The sequence below is a fragment of the Narcine bancroftii genome, chromosome 10 (assembly GCF_036971445.1).
Source record: "Narcine bancroftii isolate sNarBan1 chromosome 10, sNarBan1.hap1, whole genome shotgun sequence".
In the NCBI taxonomy this organism is placed as follows: Eukaryota; Metazoa; Chordata; class Chondrichthyes; order Torpediniformes; family Narcinidae; genus Narcine; species Narcine bancroftii.
Window position 1 is genome coordinate 72,027,650 of NC_091478.1, and position 25,502 is coordinate 72,053,151.

At 40.7% G+C, this 25,502-nt stretch overlaps 1 long non-coding RNA gene across 2 annotated transcripts in view; it reads right to left on the bottom strand.

The window, feature by feature from the left end:
• The window catches only part of LOC138743959 (uncharacterized), a 29,429-nt gene extending 25,500 nt beyond the window's left edge, over positions 1–3,929 (bottom strand). For both annotated transcript variants that reach the window (XR_011345138.1, XR_011345139.1), the window contains exons 1-2: positions 3,827–3,929; positions 2,018–2,243 (exon numbers count right to left, since the gene is read on the bottom strand). This is a non-coding gene — a long non-coding RNA (uncharacterized lncRNA). The remainder of the gene's footprint in view (positions 1–2,017; positions 2,244–3,826) is intronic.
• Positions 3,930–25,502: the final 21,573 nt, after the last annotated feature.

Consider the following 25,502-nt stretch of genomic DNA (forward strand, 5'->3'; position numbering starts at 1 on the left):
CAGCCGAGTTTGGTTGACCATCCCACTCTCATTTGGACCTCTCTGATTTCACAACACGAGGTATATTACTGGATTTAGCAGTGGATTCAACAATTTCAGATCACCAACCTTTCCAGTTTATATCAGAACTAGTGTAACTTTCACTCAGTTTTCTCTCTCCACAGACAATTTTCAGATTGCTCCTTTTATCCCCCTCAGCGACCGTTCTGCATCTCACTCAGCATTGCTGTTTTGTTCTCCTTCCTCCGTTCTCATTCATGTTGCTCTAATTACACCTCCCCCCATGCACATCACCCATGATTAATAAGCCTCTCTCAGCAAGCAACAACGTTATTTGTGTCATTCAACCTCTCTTGGTCCCCAACCTTTCATCTCCCTACCCCTTTGTCTTCTCTGCAAGTTAAAACATACTTCTTTTTGGTTCTGATGAAAGATCTTTGACCTGAAATGTTAACTTTAGTTTTCGCTCTACAGTGGCGATGTCCAACCTACTGAATACTTCCAGAACTTTCTGTGAGTATAGATAAGTAGAAATTCTGCCTGACCCACAGGAAAACGAATCTCAGGAATGTATATGGTGTCATGTATGTACTCTGACAATAAATCTGAACTTTGAATTTGAACCTTGAATTTCAGTGGTTTTTCTGCAGTCGTTTTGATTATTCCGATAAAGTGGCAAAGCAGGATCAATCATTACCAATTTGGTTGCCTTCTCCCACTCCTCAGATAGAGTACTTTGCTTCGTCCTTTGGTTCTGTAAAGGATGGTGAATCTGTGGCCATAGGCAGTTGTGGAGGCCAAGGCATTCTTCATTAGCCCAGGGCACCAAAGGTTGTGGGGAGAAGACGGGCAGTGGGGCTGACTGGATAAATGAATCAGCTCACGATTACACGGTGGGGCAGACTCAATGGGCTGAACAGCCTATTTCTGCTCGCATGTCTTATAACTGAAGATAACTATGTGGATTTCAGGAGACAGCTACCGTGATGGAAAGTCGAACAGTCTGAGCAATCGGAAGCATGAAATCATTTTCCGAAAGGAATTGCATTCCTTCACTTTCACATTGATCTGCAGGTGTCCCTGCGGCTGCTGTAAAGTTTCTGACAAAATGCTTATGTTCTCTTTAATCGACTTTTGTGTTTCTTGACACTGCAGTCATTTAATCTGACACTGGACGACCTTCCTTTTGCACTCAGACTAGCCAGACAGGCAATTGTGTTTGGGTTCTAATCAGTGAACTGGATATCCAAATCTAATCTGATCTATCTGACTATTCACACATCCACTGCCAATCCAAAAGATCTGATTATTCACACACCCAGAACCAGGTTAAGTTATTGAAGGGCATAAAGACCGTCTCACTTAGGTTCAGCAGCTGTCAGTGGATTTTCCATGGGATCAGCTACTAATTAACTTCACCAGCATTAGGTTTATCGTGCACTGCAGTCAGTGAGGCAGTGGTACCTTTAGATCATTTCACAAGTGAGATTTTAGTTGGCCAATTTTTGGGGCTATTAGGTCTCATATTTTACCAACATGTGCCAGCAACTTAGTTCTGCCACCAAAATGTTCCTGGGTGCTGATAGGAAGGGTTATGAATGGGTTTCAAATGCCATGACCTTCAGAGAAATAAAACAGAAGGCCATTTTTAAAATGTGGATTGCTTTCCAAATAATTTTCGTATTTCATAAACAAACCTGGGTTTGATCCCAGATGTACCTGTTTCACTGAGCTCAAGGGGGACTAATTTCAGGGGTGGGAGCTTAGGTAGATGATAGGACTCTGGACTCTGGACCTGGACTCTGACGTGTCTCGACTAAATCGAATTGGTTATTTTCAGATGTTCAGGATAGCCAATGCAAACCAGGCAATAGAGATCTTGGACATAGTTTGGCACTGAAGCCCGTCAGAGAATATAATTGCTTTCTTTTCTCGACGTGGATAAGATCAACATTGAAAAGGTAGGTACTATATTTTTAATTTGGAGCCAGAATTGTTCAGCTAGTTTCACACATACCTGATGAATGCAAATGGACCTCTCCCTGGATTTATCCATAGAGCCACACCATGGAGGCGTTCAACTCTACACCACTGTTCCCTTGGCCTCTGGAGACTTGACCAGTGCTGGCAACTCACCCAAATATGTAAGCAAGGTTCATAAATTTCTCAGCCTCATTCTTGTGTTGGGTCTTTTCCAAAAAAATTCTTGGCTTAAACATGGTCCCAAACTTTGAAGTTTATCTCTTTTTTTAAAAAAAAAGATAAAAAGTTAATTGAAATAGAAATTGATCTGAAGAGGATCATCTCTTTTGAATTTAAGTGCACAGAAATATACTGTTTGAATTGGTTATAATGAGTTCAAAAGTTAGGACATCATGTTACAGATGCAAGATTGTGATAAACGACACTTGGAGTATTCTGTACAGTTCTGCAGGAAACTGGAAAGACTGGGCGGCACGGATAGGGTAGTGGTTAACAATGCTATTACAACACCAGGGACCTAGGTTTGAATCTAGCGCTGTCTGGAAGAAGTTTGTACGTTCTCCCCAAATCTTGGTGGGTTTCCTCCTGGTGCTCTGATTTCCTCCCCCCTTCAAAATGTATGGGGGTTGCATTGGCATAATTGGACAGTATGGGCTTATGGGGTGGAAGGGCCTATTACTGTGTTGAATGTCTAAAAAGAAAATTCATAAGGGATGTTACTGTGACTAAGGGCCTTGAATTATATGGAAAGGTGGAGAGGATGTGGCTGCTTTCCTTGGAGTGTTGAAGGTTGAGGAGCGACCTCATAGAGGTGAGTACAATTATGAAGGCATAGATAAGGTGAAAGGGCACTGGCTTCTTCCCAATGTAAGGGAGTCTAAAACAAAAGGAAATAGATTTAAAGTGATAGGAGAATGATTTAAAGGGGACCTGAGGGCTAACATGTTCACACAGAGAGTAGTGCATATTTGGAATGAGCTGCCAGAGGAAGTGGTCGAGACGGATACAGTTGTAATGTTCAATAGACAGTTGGACAGGTACGTAAATAGGAATGGTTTGGAGGGATATGGGATGAGCTCAGGTAGGCAAGGACATTGGACTGAAGGGCCTGCTCCTCCATCCATTTTGACCCTGATTCCTATTTATCTGGATCCCATTGGCCTACATCGGTCCTTATTCCTCTTTCCTTTTCCCATCCAACATCTGTCCATGCACCTTCTTAATGTTCTAATTGTATCTGCCTTGATCATCACCTTGTTTCAGATACTCATTACTGTCCATGTGAAAACTTTCCCCCACAGCTCTCCTCACACAGCATAGGTGTAAGTATATTGGCTAAATCCTATATTTTGAGTCAAACTCATTGCAAGCAAAGCTTGCTGAAAAATTAATTTGAATTTCTTACTTACTAAAGTTTAATAATATGAATATTGCCCAGGGATCAGACATTAAAACAGCAGTAAGTTTTAGTTGAGCTCCTAGTTAAAGAATGTTATTCTCAATGCAGCCTTTCTGTTTACAGAATATATTGGCATATTGGCATACCCTGCCCCCTTAGACTGACTGGACACCAGACAAAGTGGGCATTGTCTCAGTGTGATTAGATAAGAGTTGTTAAAACTGGAGCCTGTGTTTAACTCATCTGAAGTAGCACGGGAAGTTCAAATTTCATCACGGCGGTTACAGTTTCTCCACAGCCTCAACTCTGCTCAGCAAGGTGAGGACAGTGGAGCTGAAGTGATTTATTACAGTACAGGCTTTCTCTGATATTGCCCTGAAAATACTCCCTGACCCTGACCTTAGCAAAGCCCCTCTTCTAATCTCACCCGCGCAAAATACTCACATCTCACAAGCACCGTAGGCGCCAATGAATTACACAGATCTTTCAGGGGATCAGAGGGACCGGGCACACTCAGCCATTCAGTCTGAAGTGGTCTGATTAGCACACATCAATTTTACTTTTACTTTCAGGGAGCAATGCACGCATCACCAAATTTTTTTCTGAAGTCACATATAGCAATTGTCACATCCTACTTTCACCAGTGTAAAACAAGGCTTAAGCTTTGACATTGTGTTTATATTTCAAAAATAAACAGGGTATGTTGTCTGGTGCGTATCCTCTTGGTTGCGTACATTCCTAATCAGAAAGCACCTATTTCCTGCGGCATTTAAAAAAAAAGAAACTCTCCCATCAACTCATTCACCTGGCCAAAACAAGAATTATTTCCAGATATTAGCTGTAGCAAAGAGGAGGAAGGTGGAGGCAGATGCAGTAAAAATACATGGTAACTGTTGTTTTGTGGGTCTTTTTCCTTCTTTATTTCTCCTGATGGAACAGGGCAATACAATTGTTTGACAATATCACAGATTCCAGATACATAAACTACGAGTAATCAGATAGCAGATGTGATTTGATAAAGAAGAACTCAATGGTTTTAGAGCAAAGGCCGTAATAAATACTACACTACAAAAGCATCTTAGACGATTCCCCATCGTGTTTACTTGTTAAATATACAGTAGTTCTTAAATTCATTCCTGCTGAAGGTCAAGCCAAGTGCAAAGCATTAAACCCCCTTTATTTCACAAGTACACAAAGTACACAAAGAATACATTTAAAAAAACCAGAAACTTAAGTTTAATTTATGGAGTATAATGGGACATATTTAAATTAAATAATCTGTACATGTGTGTGGGATGTGGAGATTTAGTTAGTTATTCCAATACTAGAGTGGGATAGACAACAGACTCGCCAAGGCAAATAGCGCCTTTGGAAGACTACACAAAAGAGTCTGGAAAAACAACCAACTGAAAAACCTCACAAAGATAAGCGTATACAGAGCCGTTGTCATACCCACACTCCTGTTCGGCTCCGAATCATGGGTCCTCTACCGGCACCACCTACGGCTCCTAGAACGCTTCCACCAGCGTTGTCTCCGCTCCATCCTCAACATCCATTGGAGCGCTCACACCCCTAACGTCGAGGTACTCGAGATGGCAGAGGTCGACAGCATCGAATCCACGCTGCTGAAGATCCAGCTGCGCTGGATGGGTCACGTCTCCAGAATGGAGGACCATCGCCTTCCCAAGATCGTATTATATGGCGAGCTCTCCACTGGCCACCGTGACAGAGGTGCACCAAAGAAAAGGTACAAGGACTGCCTAAAGAAATCTCTTGGTGCCTGCCACATTGACCACCGCCAGTGGGCTGATAACGCCTCAAACCGTGCATCTTGGCGCCTCACAGTTTGGCGGGCAGCAGCCTCCTTTGAAGAAGACCGCAGAGCCCACCTCACTGACAAAAGGCAAAGGAGGAAAAACCCAACACCCAACCCCAACCAACCAATTTTCCCTTGCAACCGCTGCAATCGTGTCTGCCTGTCCCGCATCGGACTGGTCAGCCACAAACGAGCCTGCAGCTGACGTGGACTTTTTACCCCCTCCATAAATCTTCGTCCGCGAAGCCAAGCCAAAGAAAGAAGAAGAGTGGAGCTCAGGTGGAAAATCTTAGTTACTCAAGAAAGCAGCCTCTATCATCAGGCCATACCTTCTTTTCATTGCTACTCTCAGAAAGGAGATTCAGGCGCCTGAAGACACACACACAACACACCCACACACACACCCACACACACACACACACACACACACACACACACACACACACACACACACACACACACACACACACACACACACAATGTCACAGAAACAGCTTCTTCCTTTCTGCCATCAACTTTCTGAATGGGCACCACCTCACTTTTTCCTCTTTTTTTGTACATAATCTTTTTTTTTTAAACATTGTGTTTACAAAGTTATAATTTATAATAATTTTGCACCTCGTTCTGTAAAATACTGCTGCCGCAAAACAACATATTTCTTGTTTTTGACAATAAACCTGATTCTTATTCTGATTGAGCAGACTGGGCAATTCCGCTGCTGTGGGTAGTTCCTTAACATTGCAAAGCCACAACCTATCAATTCAGATGAAAATATTACCAAATAAGCCAACATGACATTTGGGAAATGCTGAAAATGAAATTTTAGCTCACTTTTGTTCCCCACAAATGCTGAGAATTTCCAGTATTTATTTGTTTCACCTCAGATTCCCAAATTCATGGTGTTTTGTTACCTGATCTGAAAAGCATAAACCCACTCTATTACTCTTTGTGTTTTGGTACAAGACAAAAGCAAATGCAAGACTTAAGGGTATATTTTGAATTAAAATATTTTGGGCCAAAAGGGTTAGAACATAATGTGGTTTAGCTTATTTGGGAACATAATTAAGTTTTTGCCTCCAGATCCTCAAAAGACAAGTGTTCAAAGTTCAGATTTATTGTCAGAGTACATACAGTAACATCTCATACAACCCTGAGATTCCTTTTCCTGTGGGCCAGGCAGAATTTCTGCTTAATGGCTTCACTTTATTTTCGAGAGCAGAACTATGTGGAGTTCAGAGATGGTGATTGACAGCTTTAGGTGATTGTGGGTCAGGTGTTGAGCTTTCACAAATCAGCTCAGTCTAGTGTGCAGCACTGGTGAGTGGTGTGCACCTCATGCTGATGGGAGGTGGTATTCCGTGCTGTAGTTGGCCAGAGGAGATGGAAACTTGGGAGGAAAATTTCCCTGTGAAAAAACATGACAGAGTGGCAGGTGTTTTATACGACTCCTCCTCTGCCCGCAAGAGAAATGGATTACTCTGCAGGACAAATTATTCTGCGGACTATTTTTGTGAACAGCGGTTGAAACCTGGAAATAAACTTGCCAGATAAGATTACCGTTTATAACTTGTCCCCGACAAGATATTATGCAATCGCTCCATAATTGGTTAAAGAACAAGCATGCATTATTAATATTATTTGTTATGTTGGAAACCATTAGCACAGACTATTTACTTCTTGATCAAGTAATAAAGATGCTTATATTTTGCCATGGGACATTTGTGCGCAAACACTCAGCCCAACGAATAAAGGTTTCCCTCTCTGGGCATTCAGCTGTTTAAAAGAAAGGCAGTTTTATTTCTACTAATCTAGCTGAGAAAGGCACACCAAGCCAAAGCATTATGCTAGAATCCCACAGTGTCAGTTCAGGGCTCTTCTTTTAATAAAATGAAGGGAATTCTGGAGGGACTGAAACAATGACAAACCAGAAAAGCCATGCTCAAATAATAACGTCAGTTAATTTTAAAAAAATCCATCAGTACATGACAGAAGCTAAGTGTTTATATTGTCATCTACACAAGCACCATGAGCAATATATGTCCACTTCCCTTAAAACTGAAGGGGAGCACTTACTGCTGCAGTTGGTGGTTTGGCTCCACAGCTGCTTCACAGGGGACATTTGTGCGTTACTCTGAACGGACTTATCTCATGGAACGGAGATCAATGAATTATTAATAGGACAGTGGTGCCCCCATCGACAGGAAGGGAAAATATGTTGTGTTTGTACCCAAACTCTCATCCTACTCACCCCGCCCCCCTCATCACCAGTCCCCCTCGGGTGAAAGTGTCTGCGTTATTTGGCACGTGGACCATCTTGATTTAGTCTGAACACAGTAAGATCACATGGCTGCAAAGTTTACAGCAGGAACCGAATAAAAAACATTTGATAAAAGCTTGGCAGACACATACCAAAAATAAAAGTTATACAGAGCAGAGGCTGTGTTATGACGGTTCTAAATCTACCATAATCCCTAGAGGAACTTGCCAAATTAAATGCCCCAGCATCCTTCTTCCTTGTGTCAGTTGTTCCTTCTCATGCTTTATAAGGAGCTGTTTCATCTGATGGATCAAAAACACTGGGCAAGACTTTCCCATGCCACTAGCCCTCAGAATATGTGCACAGTGCAATGTTTACAATGGATAGCACTAATGGCAGATTTGTTTTAATTTGTTTAAAGTTGAATATCACTCACAGGCAGTCTTTTCATGCTTTATTGTCTGGGTGTGTTGGATCCATTCACATGAAGATGCGTACACGCAGATTCACAAAGCATCTTAAATGTTTACTATTCTATAAAGCAGCCCTAAAGAGGGCTTCAGTCAGTAGACTGAACAATGAGAAACAAGGCAGGCAGCATGCCAGCATGGGCCTCCTGCCAAGCCACATATCATTAGGCTAGGCTTGCTATAAGCAAGGAAATGAGAAACACATGTTGGGGAGCTGGGGTGAGCCATACGGGACTTCGGGTCACTGACAGTCATCCTAAAGCTTTCCCTGCCTCTGCCCATTGATGTCAAATGTCAATGTGATTGTCTGAAGTTCTCAGGGATTTTTTTTCAAGTGACTTCTTGAGTTCTGATTTTCACAGTTATGGGAAAATAACAACCTTGTTCTCTGTTATGCTTTACAAATTCCTCGCCTCTCCTTCAAATAACATATGTAAGTGAGGTTGGAAGGCTTGAGAGGGACTTGGTTTCTTATGTGAGGCGTTCTGTACTTTTTAAATATAATCAGCTCTGCCCCATCATTAAGTTACACAGTAGGCTCTTTTTCCTTGCACTGTGTTTTGTACAGGCCACAACATGTGTAAGCATGCAGTTTTGCCTTTTTTTTCCTTGTGTGTTAATTTTGGCCTGCCCGAATACAGTCAGCAAAGATGTATCTAATAACAGTGCTTGCTTTATTTCCTTCTAAAGCTGGATTCTATTGACATTTGACCTTTCAAGCATTCCATAGATAGTGCAAGAACATGATAATTACTGACTCGTGGTGAGAAAATCAAACGGAAAGGACCCAGCTCTCCCCTAACTGTTCTAAATATCCCATTAAGCACGGAGATATAAATCACTGAACATATTTAACAATAACACTGTTTTTTTGCATTGAGTAGCCTTCCCTTCATGTGTGTCCATGATCAGCATATTAATAAATGTCCTGACCAACAAACATTACTTTGAAGTCTGAGCCATTTTTGGTATGACTAAATCCACTCTAGCAATGCACAAGAAAAAAAAGATTCACCTAACAAAGCAAGGAGGGACTCTGCGTGAAAATGCTGTGTTTGTACCCCTAACCCCTCCCATCATTTTATTTTGATCAGATTTTTTTTGAATACATTCCATTTGATACCAGAAGACAAAATATAATTCTAATCTGGAAGAAAAACAGGTCAATGTACACTGACTAGGACATGCAAAGGGCAGCTTTATTTCTGATCCACGGTTGAACCAATTGCACTTGGTCGGAAGCAACACAAAAACATGCTGGAAAATCTCAGCAGGTCACGCAGCCTCCATAGGAAAGAAAAGGTAACCAACATTTCGAGGAACATTGGTTAACCTTTCCTTCTGATGGATGCTTTGTGGCCTGCTGAGTTTCTCCTGCTCGTTTGTATATAGCACTTGACCCTCCCAGCAACGGCAGAATTTCTTGTTTAACTCCATACATGGTAGGAAAATCCTGGTTAAGGCAATATTACTTTTGGAATGATCTATTAACACGACAGAAACAAATTTCCCTCTGTACTAATTGTGTTCTCTTCTACAAAGTTGTACTTAAGGCAATGTCCCCCTGTTATTTCCTCCCCAAATAGTTCATTACATCAAGAGGGCAACTTGTGTGTTTGAACACTTGTATGTGCTGACACGCAGTCTAGTAATAGACATCACTTGGCAAAATGTCTTCTCCTGCAGGCTTTAAGGGCCAATAGTCAGGTAATTTGTCACACATCACAAAATGGATGGCATAGTGTTAAGATATCAGGCAGGATGCAAAAATTACACTTGCACTTCTAATCATTTTTGTTATTTCAACCAAGTTGAAACACAGATAGTGCAGTCATTACGAAATCTTGACTGGAATGCTGGGTATAGCAATGATTTATGATGATTTTGTAACTAAGTGGATAAAGATGACTCTATTTGTCAGGTTGACATATTTAGTGCACCATCTAGTCTGAATCAAATTGATTCAGTTAAACACGATAGTCTATGGGGAATGGGTGGTGCAGTGGGTTAGTTTGCAGCAGATTCAGCTCTGGGGCCTGGTTTCAAGTCCAGCACAGACTAATCGGATAAAAGTGTCTTTCTCTGAAGGATTTAAAGGATTAATGTAAGGTGTGTTTAGACTGATTCTAAATGCATCTCATGGACGATGGCCTGCAGAACCAAGCTCTGCACATAATTTGGGGTGGGAAACAGAAAAAAAAACTCCTTGTTCAACACTCAGATACCCATGCTGAAAAATGCATATTATACGTGTTAGGCTGTGACTGGGGTTAGCTTACTTGTAATGGGCTTCTCCTACAGTCCAGCAGTTGTTGACAATCACGGCGGGTTCCACTTGGGATGGCTGGTGTCGAGGAAGCATTCTCACCTCTAGCTCATCAACTTTGGAATAAAAACAATGGTGGCAGTAATCCACTTGTCGCCAGAATACAACCTATCAACATTGACAATCTGGAGCGTTGGAATCATAGATTTACCATCAAAACTAACATACCCAGTATGCAAAAGATCTTTCTATGCTTTGGAGGGTGTGTAGAAGTCTGCGAGAAAATTACTTGCATTTAAATAGCACTTTTCATTTCTTGAGGAACTCCCAAAAGATTTCAAACAAGATAACCCATTTTGAAGTGCCATTGCTGTTGTTCTCTCTAAATTATGGCAGTTTCCCTTTACTCTTTGTGCTACCTCAATCATTTACAGCCCTCCTTTTGCTATTATCACCAAGTCGGTTAGCACAATGCTTCAATTGTGCGAGCAACTGGGGTTTGAATCTGGCGCTGACTGCGCAGAGTTTGTACCTTCTCCCAGTGTCTGCGTGGGTTTCATCCAAATGCTCCGTTTTCCTCCCACCTTTCAAAATATCCAGGAGTTGTAGGTTGATCATAGGCTTGTGGGTCAGAAGGGCTCGGTACTGAGCTCTATGTCTAACATGCACAAGATTGAACTTCATTCAGGACAAGGCAGATTGACATCTATCTGCTGGTATGAAAAATTAATTCTAGCCTTCGCCGTTTCATTGTCCCTCCAGTGTGCATTAAGTCACCAAGGCCTCATTGATAATATTTCCATAGGTACAACCTCAACCACCAAGGGAGGCAAAAGCAAAATATTCCCTCCAATCCATAAGCTCTCCAGAAAAAAATCTCACTGTAGTTGGAACACTTCTCCCCAATATTGTTAAGGTATCTTGCCCACAAGGACTGCAACACATAAAGAGGTGGCTCATCACCACCTTCTCAAGAATGGATAATGAGGGCTGATGTTGCCAGTGATACCCACAGCCAACAGGCAGTCATTGTGGACTCAGAGTTATACTACAGTTGCCCACTAGGTGGTGCAGGGCTAGGGAAGCTTGATGTTGGGCTTTGTGGCCATGATTGGGGAATCATGGCACCTTGATTGAACATCATTGAATGGCTCAGTTGAAGTCACAGACACATTGCATGGTTAATGTAATACTTCCACTGAGCCATTTTTCAAAATCAGATAGTTGTATTTTTCCATTTTCAGAAGTCAATGATTGCCAGTTGAACCACATATTGTGCTCTTAACATAAAATATATTTTTGTGACATGATTTGTTATGGAATTTTAGAAAGAAAACAATTCAAAATGTGTCTGGATTTAATAAAGACAACTGATTATCTCAGCAATTAAAAGGTTTTCTGCTCAAATGTCACATTTGATATCTGGGAAACTGTGATTCAGTACAAAAAAATTACTATCAAGTTGAGTAAACTGGTGATAAAATCCCATGTGACCTGAGGGAAGGATCTTCCATTCCTACCAGGTTCAGTCTCCACGTGACCCCAGTATGCACTTGATTCCTGGGTCATTTTTTTCTCACTTTTATCAAGTGGAGTTGGCTGAGATTTCATTGTCCATCCCTGATTGCAATAGGAGCAACATTTGAGATAAAATTGCCAGCAATTTCAAAACTCCTGCTAGGTCAGAGAATGAAATGTGCTGATTGGATTAATTGCAAACTACAAACAAATACAACATGAATACAGTGATAAACACAAGTGCCAGCACTTCAGCCTAAGGGTGGCTTGTCTGCAAAGGCCACCCTGCTCTAAAGGCTACACAAGCTGACATGAGAAATATTTATTCCTAAGCAATTAACCTCCTCCAACCTGCATCAGAAGAGACTCATGAAACAGTTCCAGCTCTTTGATGGCCTCTGATTGACCAATTGTTCAGCATCCCATTCTTCCAACCATTACAGAGAACACTGGATGTTACCAAAAATCTCAAGAGAAAAGGTAGACAGAAAGAGCATTAGGAAATGACAGCTTGATTAACATTCTAAATGGTGGTTAGGCTTTATTTGGAGTACCCCATTCAGTTCTGGTTTCCACACCCTTAGAAGGATGTGATTTTGTTGGCGGAAATGTGGAGATGATGGATTGGAGACTGTTTGGATTGGAGACTGCCTGGAATGGAGACTGTCGGGATTGGAGACTGTCTGGAATGGAATCTGCCTGGAATGGAGTCTGCCTGGAATGGAGACTGTCTGGATTGGAGACTGCCTGGACTGGAGGCATTTAGTTACGTAGAGAGATTGGATAGGCTGGGTCTTTTCCTTTGAAGCAAAGGAGGCCAAGGGGTGACCTGATAGAGGTTATAAAATTCCACAATACATGGATAAGGTCGACACAGTAGTTAAAAAATGTTTTTTTTTTCCCCATAGCAAGGGAGGAGAGGAAGATCTTCACAGAAAGTGGCTGACGTATGGAATGTGCGACTAGAAGAAGTGGTGGAATTAAAAAATACAATTATTATGCTTATGAGGCATTTGGACAGACATTTCAATAGATATGGTCATAATGCAGGGAAATGGGATTAGTGTAAATGGGCAAAATGTCAGTATGGATATAGTGGGTTCAATGGCCTGTCCCTGTGCCATACCACTCTGACCCTTGCTGGGGTGAAGACCCACGTGAAACATTATTCAGGTGCTCTCAGTCTGACTGGTGACGACTGATATGTATGCAAAGTATTTGATTCATGCACACCGATCACAAATGTTGCAAGGATATAAACTGTTCAATATTAATGTTAACATATGAGAAGAAAAATTGCAGGGTCCAGAAATGGTATCAATCCAAAGATGTTGCGCCTGGAGGAAAGCTGAGAGCTATCAATGGTTGATCGCAATTTCGAGGCAGAACCCTTCAAAGTGAGCGGAAGGATTCTCGGAGTCCCAGATTTGGATGCGACATCTTGTGATTGATTCCCAAAGAAATGATTTATACATCAACTGCGAAGAAAAAAAAATTATTCAAGAAGGATTTTCTGGCTTAAGCCTGACTGTTGTCTTATAGGAAGGTTTATTTCCTTTAATAGTAGGTTAAACTGCTATTTTGGCAAAAGGTGGGTGTTTCCTGGAATAACTGCATAAATTGGGCTTTATTTGAGAATTCCTGTCCCTGAAGTTGTGGAGTTGGCAATACTTGGAACTTAGAGAAAAGAGTGCCTGATGTGTTTTCCTTAATTATATAAAGTACCGATATTAGCATTTGGAATTACAGCAAAATGCCAATAAGTGGGTCAAAATGTTCTGAAGGAGCTTGACTGCTTGGAGAATAGGTTTAATACCTGCAGTATCCATCTGTCTTCATCAGTGAGCCTGGAACAATATTGCTATTGATTGTGGTTTTGTGTACTGTAATAAAAACAATTAAACACTGGATGTACCATAGCTTGGTTGATAACAAGTGGAAGTACCATTGGAATGTCATGCCTCTCATGTCTTCAGCATGTCCCTCACTTGAGTGGTGCAGTGCAGTTTTGTGCATCTATAAGGATGAGACCATGTGATCATGTGCAGTTCAATATTGTTTGTGTCAACTTTGCCAGAAAATTGTTTGCCTCTGTGGAGAAAACTACAGTAAAAACTCTTGACAGTAAAAAGCTTTTCATTGCTTAATAGAGCATTCTGTTTGTTAGTTTGGATCAACAAATAGTATTCAGGATTTTAGAGAGAGAGAGAGAGAAAGATATTGAGAAACAGTGTCAGTAATGCACGTTGATGGAATTATGGAATTTAGGTGACATGCCTGAATTGGAATATTAAATACTGGGATTGATCCTTCCAAACTCAGAGAACCTGTGTGGCTTGTTATGACAACACCATCTGCAAAATTGCTGATAATACCACAGTAGTGGGATGTATAAAAAGAGGCGATGGGTCAGTATACAGGAGGGAGTTTAAAAATGAGGTTATATGGTGTACTAACAACAACCTCGCACTCAATATCATTGAATCCAAGGAGCTGTTGGTGAACATTAGGAATGGAAAGCCATTGAGTGGGTGGGAGGGGGGGGGGGGGTCAGAGGTGTAGAGGGTGAGCAAATTTATATTCCTGGGAGTCACTTATCACAGAGGGCCTTTTCTTGACTCAACACACAAATGTCATCATAAGAAAGCAGATCAGCACCAGAGGTTCAGAATGACATCAGGAACGTGTGCTGACCAGCTGCATCATGGCCTGGTATGTGGGCACAAATGCCTCCAGACAGAAAGCCCTGCAAAAGGTAGTGGACACAGCCCACGACATCACAGGCAAAACTCTCGCCACCATTGGGAAATTCTACGGGGGCGCTGCCATCGGACAGCAGCAGCAGTCATCAAGGATCCACACCACCAAGACATCGTTCTCGCAGCTACCATCAGGAAAGAGGTATTGGTGCCACAGGATTTGTGCCATCCCATTTAGGTACACTAGTTACCCCTCCACCATGAGCCCTTCTAAACAAGAGACTCAATCAGAATCAATTAAGGACTCTTATTTTGCACACTATGTATTGCTGAATATTTTTTATTTGTATTGTTCAGTTTGTTTACATTTCTCACTTTTGTATAGGTATCTTTTCTTGAGTACCACCGATAAGTGGAAATTCTGCCTGGATCTCAGGGTTGTATGTGATGATATGTATGTATTCTTACAATAAGTATGAACTTTGAACATGCTACAATTCATAGTGAGGTGGGTGACTCAGTTGAAACCATAACAATGGAGTGAACGCAGAGTTGCTAGATTTCTTGGCACATAACATGTGCAGAGAGTAGAGAGGGGATCATATTTTGTCTAGGGTACATAAGGCAGAGCTAAAGATTAAATATATCCTTGGTGAATATATTAGGTGCATGGTAAACATATTGCAAGCCATTAAGAAGAGAAAACGTTGATTGTTTGATGGGTGCTGAGGGCAAGAAGGGTGCCCAAAGGGCCTCGGGCGCTGAAAGCTCCCTGATCATATTAGAGGTTTTGATCTAGAGCTCAGGTTGCCGATAGATTGAACTGGGGTCCGCGTGACTGCAGTGGCGGTGGGAGCACAGGACCACTGTTCTCTCTAAGCTGTGAGTGTCTGTGCGCATACACGTGTTTTGCAACCAGTTCACAAAGGAAATTAACGTGCACACAAATACTCATTGAGGCTTCATTTAATGGAAAAACAAACTGAATAAAGTAGTTAAAATAGAATAAATCTTAATTAAATATGTGCCTTTGTAGAATGGAATCATACTTGTATTATATTAAAACATGCTAATACAGTTTTCATAGCCATGAGAGATAGTCTGTGGCAAAACTATCTTGAAACAATTTCACAACCATTCAGGGCGCACATACTTTTGTCCCAGGAAAAAAAAGCAAAATTTTTGTGCACACTAACTACTAAAAATTAAGGGAACATTGGACAGGAGGCAAATCCACCAACACTCAGTGACTTCAAAGGGACTTATTTTGCTTCTCTTTCTATGTTATTGTTAGAGATGCCAGGCATTGCTCATGGCGACTCTGCCTTACGGCAAAGTATATCATATATGTTACATTTTTATGTGTCAATAAAAGGAACGTCGAACCTGGTTACTGGTTCATTATATAATGTAGGAGCAGGGAGAATCATTTGATATCCTGATACTAGAGCTGCAGTGTCATAGTATTGAAGAACTCATTCATTAGAAACATGATTATTTGTGCAATCTGGGAAGTCAGTCTGAGGAAACAGCTACTGTATAAGACAGGTAACTTGATTATGGCCTTGAAAAGCTTCTGAGCTATCCAGTGCCTGGACAGAGATCACAAGATAAAGGAACAGAAGTAGGCCATTCGGCCCATCAAGCCTGCTCCATGGGACCATATTGGAAGGTTGAAAAGTTAACCAAAAATCCATGGAATGGACAAGATGAGCTGTGCAGGGATGCAAGCAGAGCCAGATTCAGAATACCAGTTGGAATCAATGCATCTGGTGCCAATCGATGCTTAATCCAGTGGAGGGAGCATTTACTAGATGTATCTGTGCCATGAGGTTAATTCCAGAACATCCATTGATACCCCAATTTGACCTGGGGGCAACATTCCATGTTCTCCTGAGGCAAATTGCCAATCTCCATGTGATACTATCAAAAGCAACATCGTTTTTCTGCAAACGTTCAAGAATATATTAAAGGGAATTACTCTCTAAAGATGGTAAACCCAAAGAATCAGAATATGGATTAAATTATAGTAGACCATTATTACTTGGAAGTTGTACAGCATGGCAGATGGGAATGATAAATTTACAGCGTTTCAGGATCAGAAAGACTGATTCCATGCAAACAACTGCTTCAACTATTCAACATATGCAGATATATACCATTGAACAAATACCAATGAGCCTTAGCTGAGAGTAGAACACACTCCAGTGCCTCTCCAGGCTGAGTTGCACAGATTGAATAAGGCTGTGATGGTAGCCACAGTAGACACACCTTCCCATGTGCATTCACCTTGATTTATATCAATAAATCCAGTGATAAGAATCTCCTTAACACAGCCACCACTCTATGAAGAAGACAGATACTGTATTTTGCTCATTCCTTGAAGCCTGAAATATTGGTGATGTATCTTTCTCTTTGCTAAATAAAGTACATTGTTTGACTGACTGAGTTTCTCCAGCATTGTGTTATTACTTCAGTCACTTCATCTACAGACTTTGGTGTTTTACTACAGAAGGTATTTTGCCAGATCTGGAGGGTAAATCTTCAGTGAGTTGGATGAAAAGTATTAGTCTTATCATGTTGTCTACGATGAGAGTCCACGTCTATTAACGTGCAACGTTCATTAGAAGCTATTGGAGAAGACTGCCAGTTGGAATCAAGGCTAAAGGAGACCTATAGATCTCTAAACATGAGCAATTTAAAGGATATATCTCAGTCTTTTTGCTGAGTAAGAGATGAACTCCTGGCAAAGGTCAGAGCATTTCTACCAGGAGGGGAAAATGTTTCTGATGAATAGCTTATTATTCTTTCTTTGCAGGGATCAATCAATTATTGATAGCCATTTGCAAGCCCAAAGGTCCATTGGCTGGATATGACATCCTTGAGGTGCCAATCTCAGATAATGGACTTTAGTTCACAGGACACAACGTTGGGAGTTTGATTACATCAGATAACTTGCCACGGAGTATTGGAATGGTAGAGAACACAGTGGAGATGGCTAATAAACTGCTGAGCAACAGCTAGTTATCATGGTCAGATCTCTCCAGGAGCATCCTAATCTTCAGCAACAACCAAGCTGAAGGGATGATGAGCTGATCCATGCAGAGACTGATGATCAGGTCCACTAGAACTCTGCTCCGAACAACAGAAAGCCTGTTGGAACAAGAAGTGAATAACAACGAAGGAGAATAAGGTAATCAAACAATGGTCAGGCACACTGCTACTAAAGAGATGTTACAGATACTGTGACCAGAGCTGGGGACACATTCAAGATAAAGCCCAATCAGATGGACAACAAATAAGGCAGAAGACACACAGCACGTAATGGATGACAGAGGCATAGAGGTAATATTAGTAGAACTCTGTGGAGTTCGTCAGATGGTCAGAGAAAGCAACTACAGATGAATACTGTTCCATTATTCTAATCCTTTATTTATGAAGAACCTTATGAAGTATCCTGGTCAGTGTAAATATCCTTTTTCAGTAAGAACAGTTCTTTCCAACAGTAACAGGGCACTCGAACCTCCTCCTTATTACATTAATCGTAAACTACTCTGACACCTTGGCTTGTCTGCACCTATTCTGACACACTTTTTTCTGGCATTCCAGCAACTGTGAATTTTTATACATTTGTATTTATTATCGCTTTTTAATTTAATTTATACTGTTGTACTTGCTTGGCTGCAGCAAGTAAGAATGACAGTGTATATGACAATAACTTCATTATTGTTATCAATATTTGCATGAGAGAGAAAGTAATCTCTAAACCAAAAATGTCTTCCCTAAATCTAACATAAAATAGAAGATGCTCAACAGGTCTGCAATCATCTCTGTCCTCAAATCCTACCTGACTTACAAAGTATTTCTATTTTTTTAAATTTTTAATGAAGCTCCAGAGATAGCTATTAGCTTAAGCGCTTTGCTGTTTTGAAAGGTCATCAAGCTTTGCCACTTTTGTTTTGAAGTGTTTAACTTCTGGATTACCCCCAGCCCAGTCCCATTCCACTTTTCTCAATATCCACCCTGACTTCTTTCTCTGCCCGTATCTCCACCTCTCCCACCTTAATTTGTCCAGAATCCTATCATCTCTTTGCTGCACCCTCCCTCTCCCACTTGCTTTCTCCCCTTCTCACTTCTGACTTGGCAAAGGGCCCTGGTATGAAATGTTGACTGATCATTTCACTCCATGGATGTTGCTTGGTCTGCAGAGTCCTCCAGAGTCTCTTTGTTCATTTCTGATTCTCAGGCTACTTTTCTATAATGAGGGCTTTAGGATGTTAACTTCTTTCTTTTATTTCTCACCATGTAAAGAGGAATAAAGTGGTGTATATAATGTTGTTTAGGAGATTTTTGGAAGCGTTGAATCATGTGACCAATTGATGCATTTACTTTCCAAACCAATAACTACCAATGATGTCATTGGCAACATGAAAAAAAAAACCACAACAAATACGGGTTAACAAGTAGATGCTATGTGCAGTTGTCTTTTTTAAAGAGGGATTTTCCACTAATGTAATACAACTAATTTGTTCTATCATGACAGCATGTATTTCAATATATGTAAGAAGATGAGAAATAAATTATATCACATGCAATCTCAAATGATTGTGTGAGAGATAACTGCTGGCTGTTTGAGACATCTGATTTTAGTGCTGCAAAAAGCCTGAATAATTATATCAATTTTGCATTCAAATACACCCTAAGCAGTCCAGGTGAAGCTAATTGCACTCAAAACCTCCACTGAACAAATTGGGCTTCAGGAGTCTGCACATGCAGAATTAAACACAGAAATGTCTTCCTTGCTCCTACACTGGCTAGTACCTTGCCAATAGCTCCAACATTCAAATCAGTGTATGAATGACAGGTTGATATTCTTACAAGTGAGGCACCCATTAAACTTGTCAGAAAATTTAAGACTGGTGTATAGTGTTTAGAATATACGTCTTAATTACTGCTGAACGACCAATCCTGAAATTTTAGCTTTACAAATGTGGAATCTCATTCCTCCAGAATCCTTCATTATTATCAAATTTAAAAGGTTAAAATAAAATATTAATGTTTTCAATTTCCTTTCTGTTTCTTTAAACTCCAAACTTTCCTATTCCTCTTACTTTTTTTGTTCTTTCCTTAAATATTTTTTATTGAGTTTAACATATAAACTTACATACAAAATTTTAAGGAAAACACCTAACAATTCATCTCATATACAAGTACAAAATAAATGGATGGATCTACATTAGACAGTTCCTTAATCCACATGAGAAACAAGTTATCGAATTAATCGATGATAACCATGTTGAAACCCATATTTGTCAAATTAATCCAAATTTAAAAATGACAAAAGAAAAAAAACCTAAAAACTAAATCTTATCTACCCCCTCCCTCTCATCAAGGTAACTTTTGTAAAAGAAAAGGGAGAATTATGGATTGGACATCGGACAGAAGAATCTCTGGAACATTCAGAATTCTTAATTCTTCCAATCATGCTAGTATTCTATGAATGGAGCCCACATCTTTACAAATTGAAACTTTTTATCTTTAATGTTGTATCTAATTTTTTTCCCAAGCTTAAATAGGACATTACATCATTTAACCACTGTGTATGAGTAGGTGAAGAGTCACCTTTCCATTTCAATAAAATTGCTCGTCTGGATATCAGCGTGATAAAGGCTAAAACTTTCTCCTGAGTTTCAGGCAGAAGTATATCTGGCTCACGTGAAAAAACAAACAAAGCAATTAATGGACAAGGTTCTATTTTGATCTTAAAAATCATTGATAAAATTTGGAAAACGTCTTTCAAAAATCTCTCAAAATTTGGGCACTCCAAAATCATATGGGTCAGTAAAGCTTCAAAAATTTTACACTTCTCTCATCGTGGATCAATATCTGCATAAAAATTAGATCATTTAAGTTTAGACATATATATTCTGTGTACCACCTTAACTTGTAATAAACAATGCCTTGCAGAAAATGAAGAATCATTAATCAAGCTGAGAGTACCAATCTTGATCTGAAAATGTTATGTTCAAATTTCATTCCCAATTGTTCTTAATCCCAGCTATTGAGGCTGATCTTAAATCCAATAAATAATTGTAAATATAAAATATTAATCCACCATGAAAAAAAAATGTAAGTTAAAAAAAGTCAATCAAGAATTTGTATTGAGATTAGAGGAAAATCAGAAAGCTTAGACTGATCAAAATGTCTAATTTGTCTAAAAAAATGTCTGTTAGAAAGATTAAATTTGGCTGATAATTGTTCAAAAGAGGCACAGTTATTTCAAATAAAAAGATTGTTATAGCTTTGGACACCTAATCAACACCATTCCTTGAAACCTATGTCCAGCAGACATGGCTGAAAAAGATGATTATCTGCTTTTTGAGCACAAGTTTATGATTCTAATTTTTATGTACTAGTTTAGACTCTGGCAGGGCAGAAAAGACCACCTTCCCATCACTCTGATCCAACTGAATTCCTTCAAGAGTATGCTATATGATAAAAAAAATCAAGATTTGCTGATCAAAATATCTGTGCACAGAATTAGTGCAATGGATGGTGAATACCATTCATTAATCTTTGAATATAGGAATTTGGAGTTAATGTATAAACTAGATATCATGATTTTCATAATACAGTAAAACCCCTCTTATCCAGAATTCAAGCAACCAGCAGCCTCAGTCACAGAAAATAAATAGGTAAAAAATATGGAAGTTTAAAATTGGTTCTCCTCACCATTAGTTCACCAATCACGCAACAAGCAATCTCAAGCAACCGTACACTTGATTTATCCAGCATATACCAATCCCCATTGGTGCCAGATACCAGGGGTTTTACTGTATTGCTATCAAAGAGCAAATGTGCAGCCTAATTTTCAGAATCAGAATTTATTGTCACAAAGAAGTCTTGAAATTTGGTGTTTTGTGGCAGCATCGTAGGGCGAGCATACATATGATAACCATCTTATGACATTACTATTAAAAAATAATAATCGTATATGGAAAGTAAAGCAGTGCCTGGTTCATTGATTATTCAGGAATCTGATGGCAGTGGGGAAGAAGCTGCCCGTGTGCCGTTGAATGCTTATCTTTTGGCTCCTGTACCATTTTCCCTATGGTAGCAGTGTGAAGAGGGCATGGCTTGGCTGGTGGGGGTCTTTGAGGAGAGAGGCTGCTTTTTTAAAGGGACCACCTCATGTAAACGTCCTTGATGGAGTGAAGTCTGGTGCCTGTGATGTTGCAGGCCGAGTTAACAACCCTCTGGAGTTTATTCTTGTCCTGAGAGCTGGCGCCTCCATACCAGGCAGTGATGCAACCAGCTAGAATGCTCTCCACAGTACATCTGTAGAAGTTTTCGAGATTCTTCAGTGACATACCAAACCTCCTCAGGCACCTCAGAAAGTATGGCCTCTGATGAGCCTTCTTTGTGATTGCGTCAACATGGAGGCTTCAGGACAGATCACGGGAGATGATGAAACTCAGGAACTTGAAGTTCTTGATCTGCTCCACTACTGTGCACTCAGTGAGGATTGGGTCTTGTTCCCCTAATTTCCACCTGAAGTCCACAATCATCTCTTTGGTTTTGCTGGGGTTGAGGGCAAGGTTGTTGTCATTAGAGCATTATAGATACACTAGAGAAAATGTTTAGAAAATGTAAAGTCTATGTTTGTTTCAACCTGTTCCAAAATCTGTGGATCCAGGAAGCAGGATAAAGCACTTACCCTTACTACTGTAAGGTAAAAACATCATGAGTTGGGACCGGAGAAGGAGTCACCCAGTACTAAGGAGTAACAGGATGCAGGTGTGACCTTGTACGCTCAAGATAAGTGTGGCAATAACAAGATGATGTGCAGCAGACTAACAGGGAAGGGTAGCCACAGCTTATTCATTGGACAATGTAATGGTATGATAATTTACTAAGTGCGTGTCCTGAGGTATAAACAAAACACCACTTGCTGATATCGGGAGAATGCGCCTTCTCCAACTAACACTGTTAGTTGCAAGTGTTACAATCCGGTAATAAAGAACCTTGATTTCGACTCAGTCTGGTGTCTGACTCACTCATTCTCGAACAAAGCAGATCTAACAATTTGGTGACTCCGACGTGATGGGTGAGTGGACACTAGACGACGGTTTCTGTTTTTCTTGACAATCATCTCAGCTGGCTGACAAATAGGTCCAGAGAAGCCTGTTTTAACAAAATTCTCTCTCTTAAAATCTTTATGATTGTCAGTAAGAACTGGAGATCGGACAAATTAGACGATCATAATTGAAGGTCGTCACCTGCCAGGATTGTAACATGTAAGTGTTTACAGACAAAACTATAAAAGTCCTTAAGGTGTTTTAGTGACATTTGATAAGTGCTTCGCCGACAAACTACTAGAGTTTAAAAAGTCTTTATTGTGACGTTGCAAAGTCCAATAGAGTGAGAAGGTGGTCTAAGAACAATTGGGGACCTGAGTTTTCTGCCCTAAACCGGTTATTAAGAGGAGAAATCTCCCACGTGAAGGTTGGGCTTTGAAAGAAAACGAAGGTTCAGGCTTATTGGTCTCCATTGTATAAGACTCGCTTATAAATGTCCGGTAGGTATGATAATGTCTGTACACTTGAAAACTTAAGAATTTATTTCCCAAATTCGCCATGGTGGAATACCACAGTGGACATTAGAGACCTTGAGACGACAAAAAGAGTACTCAGAGATGCCTGCCTGGTGAACAAGGGCGACGACCAAAGACTGCAAAAGCTGTGTCCGGATCAGGTAGGAGATATCAATGAAAAAGTTGACAGAATCTTAAGAGACACACGGTTTATTCGAAATATTTTTGACAAGTTAAATGAAGGTATTCCCAGCATCACCAAGGAGATAAAGTTACGTAAATTCATAGATTGGTACAGGGAAACTGGACAAAAATATAGCCCAAAAACTTGGTTTCCTAGTTGTAACCTAACTTTCAGACCTCTTTGGGAAAACAGAGAGTGGAAGACGAGCAATCAGAGTATACAGGACAGTCTGAGGTCCACCGGAGGACCAGACTTGGAGACTGTTTCACTAAAAAACTTTTGTCATCCGGCCTGCAAGGAGACATTTTTAAAGGCGATTTTTGTTAACATAGATCCTCTAAACGGACAAGAACCTAAATTAAGAGAGGCATTAGGAAGCGACCCCGCAGCAATGGCTGCACAGTTGCCTGCTAAGACCTTTGACCAAGTTATTAGGGAAATTAATCAGGAATTAGAGAAGCGAAATACCAGTAAAGAGGCATTGGAGAAACAAAGAATTCTCCGAAAATGTGTAGATCGCTGGAGGAAGATGGGGTGGTTACCCGGGAGCGCCGAGATGTTCCTGACAGGTGAGGGAAACAAAATTCTAAAGCGTAGGGTCTTAGATAAGCTGGAAGAAACAAAACGAGACATAGAAAGGAAAATCTTTAATCGAGAGTCTGCACAAAAAAAGATGAGAGACAAGGAGATGCGTTACTGCGATGTCCTAGCTCTATTCGAGGAATTTAGTCTCCCTGATAACCCACCTATTATGGCCCCCATAGAAATAGCTTGTAGACCCCCGCCCTATGCATACGTTGAGTAACAAGGTACCCCTGACACCCCAGATGGGATCCAGGAGTCACGTCCCTTATATCCAGATATTGAAACAATGGGACATGACGGGAACATCGGGAATGGGGACACGTCAGTCAAGATACAGGCCCCTTTACTTAAAATAAAAGGGAGATTAATAGACATCGAGACCCCCGCAGGATCCAAGAAAATAGAAGAAGACTTAGAGACACAGAAAAGGAACATGAAAAAGGTTGAGGATAACGTTGAAAACTTAAACAAAGATGTGATTGTGCTAGGGCAGATAAGTAAGGAACAAAAAGAATTAATGGTAGATGTATTGAGAGAAATGGAAAAGATAACTCCAACACTGTCAGCAGAACTCCAAACAGGAGGAACAGTAACAGGAGCAAAGGACGAAAAGTGTAGTACAGATGAGGAAACGAGATACGGCCCACCATGGGAGGGAAGTAGCACAAGAGAACTCGGGAAGGAGAAGAGTAGACATGCCCGCCTGGACATAGTTAGGACGAAAGAGAAAGACGTGAAACCACTAGACAATGACCGAAGAAATTATCTTAGAGACAAGCGTGAACGATATACCTCCGACTCTGAGACATCAGGACCTGACGGGGACAGTGACAGTAGTGACGAAGAGGTGTCTGAACAGGGAGGACAAAATAGATGTATTCCAAGAGTAAAGATGGAACAGAAATCCCCAAAATTGAGATATCAATGCCCATTGCTGATCACGGGGCGGGGAAATCAAAAGTATGTACCCTGGTCACAAATGGACTTAGAGAGTCTAATGAAAAGACTTCCTCCATTAAGTAATGGGGCTGGTCCATGGATTTCTTGTTTCGAGTGAGAAACCAGTCAGGAACAATTAGCACTTGCAGATGTCAGAACTATCATGATAAAAATGAAGGCAGAAGGAGCCCTGAAGCAAATAGAGAGAACACTCAAAAGCAGAAAATTGGGGGATGGCAGAGTGATCAACAAGTACAGGCACCCAGTACGACGACGATATTTGGGAAGGTGCTGAATTAGATTATTGACGGGGCCCTGGAGAATCAAAAATCACGCCTCCCTGGGAGCCACCGAAAATTTGGGGGACGGTGAATGGAGAAAAAATTGAATTTATGATTGACACAGGGGCAGCAGTAACGACCGTAATTAAACAACCCCCAGGGAGCACATATTCGGGAAAAACATTATCTACAATAGGATTCTCCGGGATAAGGGAAACACAGCCCTATAACGATAACATCGACATGACATTTGGACGACAAAGGGTCAGAGCACCTGTCCTAGTTGTGCCAAGCTGCCCCATTAATTTATTGGCAAGGGACGTTCTTACTAAACTGGGGATAACCATACAATGCTCTGAGAAGGGCCTTCAGTTAACATGCCCAGGGGACACAATACAGAGGGAAGGACAGTTTGTACTAATGACCCCAACCAATTCTTCAGAAGACTCTGTGGAGGTTATTATTTTCTGGAGTCGACTACTGTATGACGAACCAGGCCCAGGTCTGATTAA